The sequence below is a fragment of the Bombina bombina genome, chromosome 7 (genome assembly GCF_027579735.1).
Source record: "Bombina bombina isolate aBomBom1 chromosome 7, aBomBom1.pri, whole genome shotgun sequence".
NCBI lineage: Eukaryota > Metazoa > Chordata > Amphibia > Anura > Bombinatoridae > Bombina > Bombina bombina.
The window spans coordinates 379,807,739-379,818,872 of NC_069505.1; the positions used below are offsets into that span (position 1 = coordinate 379,807,739).

The 11,134-nt window shown below is 42.8% G+C and overlaps 1 pseudogene; it reads left to right on the forward strand.

The window, feature by feature from the left end:
- Positions 1-272: 272 nt before the first annotated feature.
- On the forward strand, positions 273-10,516 carry LOC128636377 (protein FAM200B-like; annotated as a pseudogene).
- The last annotated feature ends 618 nt before the right edge of the window (positions 10,517-11,134 follow it).

The following is an 11,134-nucleotide window of genomic DNA, read 5'->3' on the forward strand; positions in this document are numbered from 1 at the left end:
GTTATTAGGTAGCATATTCAGGACCAGAGTCAGGTAGAACAGTCAGTTGGAAGTCTTTGAAATATTTTCATAGTAGATTGGGAATATAGTGTGTTCATTCAAAGGAAAATTTTCACTCCAACTAAACAAAAACAATAGATTGATTTGTTATAAAAAAAGAAAAGCATATGACCAGCCATCAGTCTCATCTAATCCAGAAAAAGAAAAACAGACTGAGAAACCGACACAAAATGTTTCTAACAAGGAGGAAGATGAAGCCATGACATCCTCCAATGGACTCCCAGCCAAATAAAAAAAAGTGGACGAGACAGTATAAAGAAGAATATTTTAAGTATGGATTTATCCACTATGAACAAGCAAAGACCACAAGCCACAGTGTGTTGTTTGCTCTGAAATACTTGCAAATGAAAGTTTGAAACCTTCAAAATTAAAAAGGCACTTAGAAACCAAGCATGGCTGGTAAACCCATAGAATATTTCCAAGGAAAGATGCATGAATTAAAGTTATCATCTCAGTTTCTTAAAAAATCAACTACTCTTAATGAGAAAGCTCTAATGGCATCATATTTGGATGTGTATTGCATTGCAAAGGAAAAACTTCCCTACACAGTTGCTGAAAGATTTCTTCTCCCAGCCAGTTTTAATATGGTAAGTACAATTTACAATAGTAAGCTTTCAGACAAGTTGCAAAGTATACCTTTTAGTGATACAACAATAGCTCAGAGAATATATTTTATTGCAGAAAAATTTGAATCCAAGCTGGTTTCTAATTTACAATGTGCCAGAGAATTTGCTATACAACTTGATAAGAGCACAGATATTTCTAACTGTCGAACTCTGCTGGTTTATGTAAGATATCAATGGAAAGAGGATTTTTTGCAAGACTTACTGTGTTGCTTGACATTGCAAACAAAAAAAACGGGGTCAGATATATATTGTCAGGCTGCCAGGAATCAGACTGAGACGAGAAGTGCAAAAATAATCACACCTTTATTAAGCAAAAAATAATTTAAAAAGTACACAAGTCAAATAACAAGCCAGGAGTGAAAACCAGAGCTGGTAGTCAGACGAGCCGAGTCAGGAGCCAAAGCGAATAGTCAGACGAGCCGGAATCAGGAACAAGCCAGGTAATACACAGGAACAGAAACTCTCACAAACAGGTCTGAGACAACGCAAGGGCAAAGCATACTGAACAGAGGCCCTTTAAATAATAAGTGATGACATCACAATTCTGAGACTGCAACCTGTCTCACATGGATGATGTACACCAGTCTGGCCATAAAAGGAAATGAGCAGCATCACACACTATGCACTAGAGTCAGCAAGAGAGGTGAGTAAAATGGCTGCCAGCAGCACATGGCAAACAAAGCAGGAAAAAAACCCTGACAGTACCCTCCCCTCAACGACCCCTCCCCCGCGGAAGGACAAAAGGCTTATTGGGGAAACGGGCATGGAAGGCACGGAGGAGGGCGGGAGCATGAACATCAGAGGAGGGAACCCATGAACGCTCCTCTGGATCGTAGCCCCTCCAGTGAACCAAATACTGTACGCGGCCCCTGGACATACGAGAGTCAATAATGCTGCTGACCTCATATTCTTCATGGTTGTCAACAAAGATAGGATGGGGATGAGGCAACACAGTGGTAAACCGATTACAAACCAATGGTTTCAAGAGGGAGACATGAAAAACATTGGAGATGCGCATTGCAGGAGGAAGGTCAAGAGCGTAAACCACAGGATTGACCCGTCAGAGTATTCGAAAAGAACCAACATAACGGGGAGCCAGTTTATTGGAAGGCACACGAAGGTTCAAGTTGCGGAAGGGCAGCCAAACCCTGTCATCAACCTGGTAGGAAGGAGTGGGCAGACGCCTACGATCAGCCTGGAACTTTTGTTGCTGCATAGAACGATGAAGGCAATCCTGAATCTGCACCCACGTGGAATGGAGTTGCCGGAGATGCTCCTCCAAAGCCGGAATACCCTGAGACATGAATGAATCGGGCAACAAGGATAGTTGAAACCCATAATTCGCAATGAACGGGGATAACTTGGAGGAAGCATTAATAGCACTATTACGAGCAAACTCTGCCCATGGTAACAGTTCAGACCAATTATTGTGGTGATCTGAGACATAGCAACGGAGGAACTGTTCCAGAGCTTGATTAGACCGTTCCACAGCCCCATTGGATTGAGGGTGATATGCCGAGGAGAAGGAAAGCTGGATCCCCATTTGAGCACAAAAGGAACGCCAAAATCTGGAGACAAACTGGCTACATCGGTCCGACACTATCTCCTTGGGTAACCCATGTAAATGGAAGACCTCCCGGGCAAAAATTGAAGCAAGCTCCTGAGCGGTAGGCAGCTTCTTCAAGGGAATGCAATGTGACATTTTAGAAAAACAGTCAACCACCATAAAGATAACCGTATTGCCATTGGAAACAGGGAGCTCGACAATGAAGTCTATGGAAAGATGTGTCCAAGGACGCTCACCATTAGCAATAGGTTGAAAAAGACCCACAGGAAGACGTCAAGGAGTCTTATTCTGTGCACAAACTGAGCAGGAGGCAACATACGCAGCAACATCAGAACGAAGACCTGGCCACCAGAATTGTCAAGTGACAGACCAAATCATTTGGTTCTTGCCTGAGTGACCTGCGGCTTTACGATAGTGGTAAGTTTGCAAAAGTTTAGTTAGAAGATTCTCAGGAACAAAACACTTACCACTAGGTTTCTCAGGAGGTGCATTGGTTTGTGCAGCCAGGATCTCCTCCCCCAAGAAAGAAGTCATATTAGTACGTATGGTAGCCAAAATATGGTCAGGAGGTATAACTGGAATAGGTACAGACTTCTCCGTGGACAGAGGCGAAAACTGTCAAGAGAGGGCATCAGCCCTAACATTCTTACTACCAGGCAGGTAGGAGACCACATAATTAAACCGAGACAAAAAGAGTGCCCATCTTGCCTGTCGGGGCGACAAACGTTTTGCTTCAGATAGATAAGTTAAAAAATGCTAGTACCCTCGAGAAGATGCCTCCATTCCTTGAGTGCCAAAATTATGGCCAGTAATTCCCTGTCGCCAATTTCCTAATTGCACTCTGCTGGAGACAATTTCTTAGAGAAGAAACCGCATGGATGCAAGGAACTGTCAGGCGTAGGACACTGAGACAAGAGGGCACCTACTCCAGTCTCAGACGCATCAACCTCAAGAACGAAAGGCAGGACAGGGTTAGGAAGAGCCAGAAAAGGCAGTCTTAAGACTATCAAAGGCCTTAATGGCAGTAGGTGACCAATGGAGTGGATCATTCTCTTTAAGGGTCATGTCTGTGATAGGTTTGACCAAGGAAGAAAAGTTTTTAATAAACATTCTATAGTAATTGGCGAACCCCAAAAAACGTTGAATAGACCGAAGACCAACTGGGCGAGGCCACTGCAGAACTGCAGACAACTTGTCAGGATCCATGGAGAACCCTGCAATGGAGATAACATAACCTAGGAAGGTTACTTGAGTCTGATGGAACTCACATTTCTTGAGTTTACAAAACAGGCCGTTCTCACGTAGTCTCAGAAGAACCAATGTAACATTAGAATGATGAGCCTCAAGCGTGGGTGAGTGTATGAGGATATCGTCTAAATACACCACAACACACTGTTGCAACATATCTCGTAGGACATCATTAATAAATTCCTGGAAAACAGCAGGAGCATTACATAGGCCAAAGGGCATTACAAGATACTCATAATGCCCGCTCCTGGTGTTAAATGCTGTTTTCCATTCGTGGCCCTCCTTGATCCTAACAAGATTGTACGCTCCTCTCAAATCAAGTTTAGAAAAGACAGCAGCTCCCTTGAGGCAGTCAAAGAGTTCCGTAATGAGCGGAATAGGGTAAGCATTCTTAATAGTAAGACAATTAAGACCCCTATAATCGATGCATGGTCTTAACTCGCCACCCTTTTTCTTCACAAAGAAGAAGCCAGCTCCTGCAGGAGAGCAGGATTAGCAGATTATCCCCTGCGACAGAGCATCGGCAACATACTCCTCCATAGCACAATTCTCCGCAACAGACAGAGGGTAAACCCGGCCCCTAGGAGGAATGGCTCTGGGTTGGAGGTCTATGGCACAAAGAGCGGTGAGGAGGCAACGTACCGGCACGCACCTTGTCAAAAACGTCTAGGAACTCTCGGTACTCCTCTGGCAATTAAGATACTGAAGAAGTGCACAAGACTTTAACTGGTTTCCAAAGACAAGTGGAAATACATTGCGGAGACCACGACAAAATTTCGGACCTGCGCCAGTCGAGACTGGGATTGTGATTTTGGAGCCAGGGAAAATGCAGAGAATTTATCACCTGGAACTGGAGGGTTTCAAAATGGAGAACCCCAACAGCCATGGATAACGGAGCGGTCTCGTGAGTAACGAGTGCGGGCTGAAGGGGCCTGCCATCAATGGCCTCAATAGCAAGCAGAATGGACCGAGGCAAAACAGAAATGGAGTGCTTTCATGCAAAAGCACTGTCAATGAAATAGCCCGCAGCACCGGAGTCAACAAGAGCCTGGGTGACTATGGAGGAGTCCATCCAGAAAAGGACAACCGTGACCAAAGGGTTCTCATTTAGCGGTTCCAGGGGCGAGGATAAACCACCCAAGGTCTGCCCCCGACAGGACCTTAGGTGTGAGTGTTTTTCCGGCCGTGTAGGACAAGACTTCAAAAGGTGGCCCACAATAGAGGCAGAGCCCCTCCCTCCTCCTAAAGGCCCTCTCCACCACGGAGAGACGCGTGAATCCCAACTGCATCGGCTCAGCAGTACCTGGTGACTCGGGACCAGGAGGCATGGGCGGGAACGAACACGTAGGAGACAACGGAACAGGTGGCTTCCACAAGTGCTCCTTGAAAGAGGGCCTCTCTCTGAGTCTGATGTCAATTAGGATAAAAAAAAGACACCCAATGCCTCGAGATCCTCTGGTAAATCTCTGGCAGCAACTTCGTCTTTAATCGCATCAGAGAGCCCATGAAAGAAGGCGGCAACAAGGGTTTCATTGTTGCAACCTACCTCTGCAGCAAACGTACGGAACTCAATGGCATACTGATCAACAGATCTCGTACCTTGCTGAATGGACATGAGTCGTTTAGCAGCAGAGGAGGAGCGAGCCGGAACATCAAATACCCTTCGAAAGGAGGCCACAAATTCAAGGTCATTTAAAATCACAGGTTTATTAATCTCCCACAAGGGATTAGCCCAGGCAAGAGCTGTGTCAGAGAGTAACAAGATGTGAAATCCCACCTTAGCTCTGTCAGAGGGAAACGCCTGAGGTAACATCTCAAAGTAAATGCCCACCTGGTTCAAAAACCCTCTGCACTGAATAGGATCACCTCCATATCGCTGAGGTAGAGGTGCAGAACCGGACATGCTCCTGGTAGGACTAGGTGCAGCAGCGGAAACAGGAGCAGCCATAACTTGCGGAACACTTTGGTCCAAATGTGCAGTGCGAGTCAGCAGGGTTTGCAGGGCTAGTGCAAATTGATCCAAGATATCAATGGAAAGAGGATTTTTTGCAAGACTTACTGTGTTGCTTGACATTGCAAACAAAAAAAAAACATAGCTCAGAGAATATCTTTCATTGCAGAGGAATTTGCTATACAACTTGATGAGAGCACAGATATTTCTAACTGTTTAACTCTGCTGGTTTATGTAAGATATCAATGGAAAGAGGATTTTTTTGCAAGACTTACTGTGTTGCTTGACATTGCAAACAAAAAAAACGGGGTCAGATATATATTGTCAGGGTGCCAGGAATCAGACTGAGACGTGAAGTGCAAAAATAATCACATCTTTATTAAAAAATAATAAAAAAAAAAGTCTACAAGTCAAATAACAAGCCAGGAGTCAAACCAGAGCTGGTAGTCAGACGAGCCGAGTCAGGAGCCAAAGCAAATAGTCAGACTAACCGAATCAGGAACAAGGAGAACAGCAGAGTCAGGAACAAGCCAGGGATCAGGAACCAGGAGGTACGTCAGACAGCCAGGTAATACACAGGAATAGGAACTCTCACATACAGGTCTGAGACAACACAAGAGCAAAGCATACTGAACCTTTAAATAATAAGTGATGACATCACAATTCTGAGACTGTAACCTGTCTCACATGGATGATGTACACCAGTCTGGCCATAAAAGGGCATGCAGGAAATGAGCAGCATAACACACTATGCACCAGAGTCAGCAAGAGAGGTGAGTAAAATGGCTGCCAGCAGCACATGGCAAACAAAGCAGGGAAAAAACCCTGACATACAGTGGGGCAAAAAAGTATTTAGTCAGCCACCAATTGTGCAAGTTCTCCCACTTAAGAAGATGAGAGAGGCCTGTAATTTTCATCATAGTTATACCTCAACTATGAGAAACAGAATGTGGAAACAAATCCAGACAATCACATTGTCTGATTTGGAAAGAATTTATTTGCATATTATGGTGGAAAATAAGTATTTGGTCACCTACAAACAAGCAAGATTTCTGGCTCTCACAGACCTGTATCTTCTTCTTTAAGAGGCTCATCTGTCCTCCACTCATTACCTGTATTAATGGCACCTGTTTGAACTTGTTATCAGTATAAAAGACACCTGTCCACAACCTCAAACAGTCACACTCCAAACTTCACTATGGTGAAGACCAAAGAGCTGTCGAAGGACACAAGAAACAAAATTGTAGACCTGCACCAGGCTGGGAAGACTGAATCTGCAATAGGCAAGCAGCTTGGTGTGAAGAAATCAACTGTGGGAGCAATAATGAGAAAATGGAAGACATACAAGACCACTGATAATCTCCCTCGATCTGGGGCTCCACGCAAGATCTCACCCTGTGGGGTCAAAATGATCACAAGAACGGTGAGCAAACATCTCAGAAGAACACGAGGGGACCTAGTGAATGACCTGCAGAGTGCTGAGACCAACATAACAAAGGTTACCATCAGTAACACACTACGCCACCAGGGACTCAGATCCTGCAGTGCCAGACGAGTCACCCTGCTTAAGCCAGTACATGTCCGGGCCCGTCTGAAGTATGCTAGAGAGCATTTGGATGATCCAGAAGTGGATTGGGAGAATGTCATATGGTCAGATGAAACCAAAGTAGAACTGTTTGGTAGAAACACAACTCGTCGTGCTTGGAGGCGAGAGAATGCTGAGTTGCAACCAAACAAGCTTTGGGGCTGTTTCTCTGCAAAGGGAACAGGACGACTGATCCGTGTACATGAAAGAATGAATGGGGCCATGTATTGTGAGATTTTGAGTGCAAACCTCCAACCATCAGCAAGGGCATTGAAGATGAAACGTGGCTTGGTCTTTCATGACAATGATCCCAAACACACTGCCCGGGCAACAAAGGAGTGGCTTTTCAAGAAGCATTTCAAGGTCCTGGAGTGGCCTAGCCAGTCTCCAGATCTCAACCCCATAGAAAACCTTTGGAGGGAGTTGAAAGTCCGTGTTGCCCAGTGACAGCCCCAAAATATCACTGCTCTAGAGGAGATCTGCATGCAGGAATGGGCCAACATACCAGCAACAGTGTGTGACAACCTTGTGAAGACAGAAAACGTTTGACCTCTGTCATTGCCAACAAAGGATATATAACAAAGTATTGAGATGAACTTTTGATATTGACCAAATACTTATTTTCCACCATAATTTGCAAATAAATTCTTTCCAAATCAGACAATGTGATTGTCTGGATTTGTTTCCACGTTTTGTCTCTAATAGTTGAGGTATACCTATGATGAAAATTACAGGCCTCTCTCATCTTCTTAAGTGGGAGAACTTGCACAATTGGTGGCTGACTAAATACTTTTTTGCCCCACTGTATATGGAGTGCTAAATGATTGTGTAGTTGGAAAATACAGATTAAATTGGGCTAACTGCAAGGGAATTACAACGGATTGAGCTGCAAATATGACAATAAGAAAAAGTGGTGTTGTAAGGAAAATATTGAAGGCAGCAGATAATATAATTTGGAATCATTGTTTTCTTCACCGTGAAGCTTTGGCTTCCAAGGGTATTCCTCACAGTTTAAGTGAGGTTCTGAAAGATGCCATTAAAGTGGTTAGGACCGTTTGTTCGAAAGACTGTGTTTAGAAATGGGAGCTGATCATTCCCACCTACTCTATCATACTGAAGTTCGATGGCTGTCATGGGGTTGTAGCTAAGGAAGGAAATTCCTTGTTTTCTTCTGGAAAAAACAATCTGATTTGGCCAATTTGTTTAATGATAACTGGTTAATGGAGCTTTCATATTTATCAGATAATTTTTCATGTCTAAATGAACTAAATTTTTAACTCCAAGGGAAAGAAAATGACTTATTCAGACACTGTAAAGAAGTCAAAGCATTTAAGAAACACTTACAACTTTGGAAAGCTAGATTGCAAGTCAAACACCCCAACTACTACATGTTCCCAACTCTTTTACTACATATAGAAGAAAACAGCATCACTGAAGATAATTTGAACCCAATGAAGGAAGCTATACAGTCACATACAGTGAGTGCAGAATTATTAGGCAAATGAGTATTTTGACCACATCATCCTCTTTATGCATGTTGTCTTACTCCAAGCTGTATAGGCTCGAAAGCCTACTACCAATTAAGCATATTAGGTGATGTGCATCTCTGTAATGAGAAGGGGTGTGGTCTAATGACATCAACACCCTATATCAGGTGTGCATAATTATTAGGCAACTTCCTTTCCTTTGGCAAAATGGGTCAAAAGAAGGACTTGACAGGCTCAGAAAAGTCAAAAATAGTGAGATATCTTGCAGAGGGATGCAGCACTCTTAAAATTGCAAAGCTTCTGAAGCGTGATCATCGAACAATCAAGCGTTCCATTCAAAATAGTAAACAGGGTCGCAAGAAGTGTGTGGAAAAACCAAGGCGCAAAATAACTGCCCATGAACTGAGAGAAGTCAAGCGTGCAGCTGCCAAGATGCCACTTGCCACCAGTTTGGCCATATTTCAGAGCTGCAACATCACTGGAGTGCCCAAAAGCACAAGGTGTGCAATACTCAGAGACATGGCCAAGGTAAGAAAGGCTGAAAGACGACCACCACTGAACAAGACACACAAGCTGAAACGTCATGACTGGGCCAAGAAATATCTCAAGACTGATTTTTCTAAGGTTTTATGGACTGATGAAATGAGAGTGAGTCTTGATGGGCCAGATGGATGGGCCCGTGGCTGGATTGGTAAAGGGCAGAGAGCTCCAGTCCGACTCAGACGCCAGCAAGGTGGAGGTGGAGTACTGGTTTGGGCTGGTATCATCAAAGATGAGCTTGTGGGGCCTTTTCGGGTTGAGGATGGAGTCAAGCTCAACTCCTAGTCCTACTGCCAGTTTCTGGAAGACACCTTCTTCAAGCAGTGGTACAGGAAGAAGTCTGCATCCTTCAAGAAAAACATGATTTTCATGCAGGACAATGCTCCATCACACGCATCCAAGTACTCCACAGCGTGGCTGGCAAGAAAGGGTATAAAAGAAGAAAATCTAATGACATGGCCTCCTTGTTCACCTGATCTGAACCCCATTGAGAACCTGTGGTCCATCATCAAATGTGAGATTTACAAGGAGGGAAAACAGTACACCTCTCTGAACAGTGTCTGGGAGGCTGTGGTTGCTGCTGCACGCAATGTTGATGGTGAACAGATCAAAACACTGACAGAATCCATGGATGGCAGGCTTTTGAGTGTCCTTGCAAAGAAAGGTGGCTATATTGGTCACTGATTTGTTTTTGTTTTGTTTTTGAATCTCAGAAATGTATATTTGTGAATGTTGAGATGTTATATTGGTTTCACTGGTAAAAATAAATAATTGAAATGGGTATATATTTGTTTTTTGTTAAGTTGCCTAATAATTATGCACAGTAATAGTCACCTGCACACACAGATATCCCCCTAAAATAGCTAAAACTAAAAACAAACTAAAAACTACTTCCAAAAATATTCAGCTTTGATATTAATTAGTTTTTTGGGTTCATTGAGAACATGGTTGTTGTTCAATAATAAAATGAATCCTCAAAAATACAACTTGCCTAATAATTCTGCACTCCCTGTATATCTACTTTATCTGCCAGCTTCAGTTATTACTTTCCTGAACAGAAATTTTATTTTTATTTTTAAAGAAAAACACAGGGTCAAAGATCCCTTTGCCTTTGAGACTCCTAAATCTCTGAATTTAACACCTGAACAAGAAAATAAGCTGCTCCATCTCACATGTGACAATACATTAAGGATCAGGCACAAATTATCAACATTGTCATCATTTTGGATCAGTATTTCAAATGAATATCCCCTCTTAAGTAAAATAAGTATTTTATTGTTGCTTCCGTTTACAAGTTACATGTGTGAAGTTGGTTTTTCTACGCTAACCAAATTAAAAACTAAAGACAGAAACCAACTTAACAGTGCAGATGATATGCGTGTGGCACTGTCATCATGTGATCCAGGCTGGTCCAAAATATCCAGCCAAAAACAAGCCCACCAGTCACACTGAAGAAAGTTATACATTATTTTACTTCATTTCTGGCATCACAAAAGAGGCACTGTGCTTAAACATTTTCTATCAACCATATTAGAGAGCAGCATTTGAATAAATGTCCCTTTAAATTTTCAGTACCATCTTAACAATCTTGACTACACAGTCCAGCTGAACACCAGAAGAATCTGTATTTTTAAGAAATCATCATCCCTGTGTAAAGTTTTAACTTGATGCAGCAATATGTAAATGTACAGTTTTCTGTTGACTGCCAGTTTGTTACTGAAGAAACATTTTAAGTTTGGTATGACAATAACTAGGGATAATATTGATCATGATTCCCTCAGTAAGTGTTGCTTTTTGCTACTTCCATTTGTGACAAGTTACGTTAAGTTGGGTTTTTCATAGACAAGTTTAAAAAGTCAGACAGATATATTGCAGATGATATGTGTGGGGCACTGTTATTTTTATGAATAAAAATATGTTTACAAGGGGGCGTGTCTTCAGACGGGCACCTTGAGAGGTTGCAAAATTGGTTACTGTGTGGGGAGAACTGATAATTTGCCACATATCAGTTGTCTATGAAGCCATTTAATCTATACATACTGCTGAGTGGATTCTTCAGATTCTGCTGAA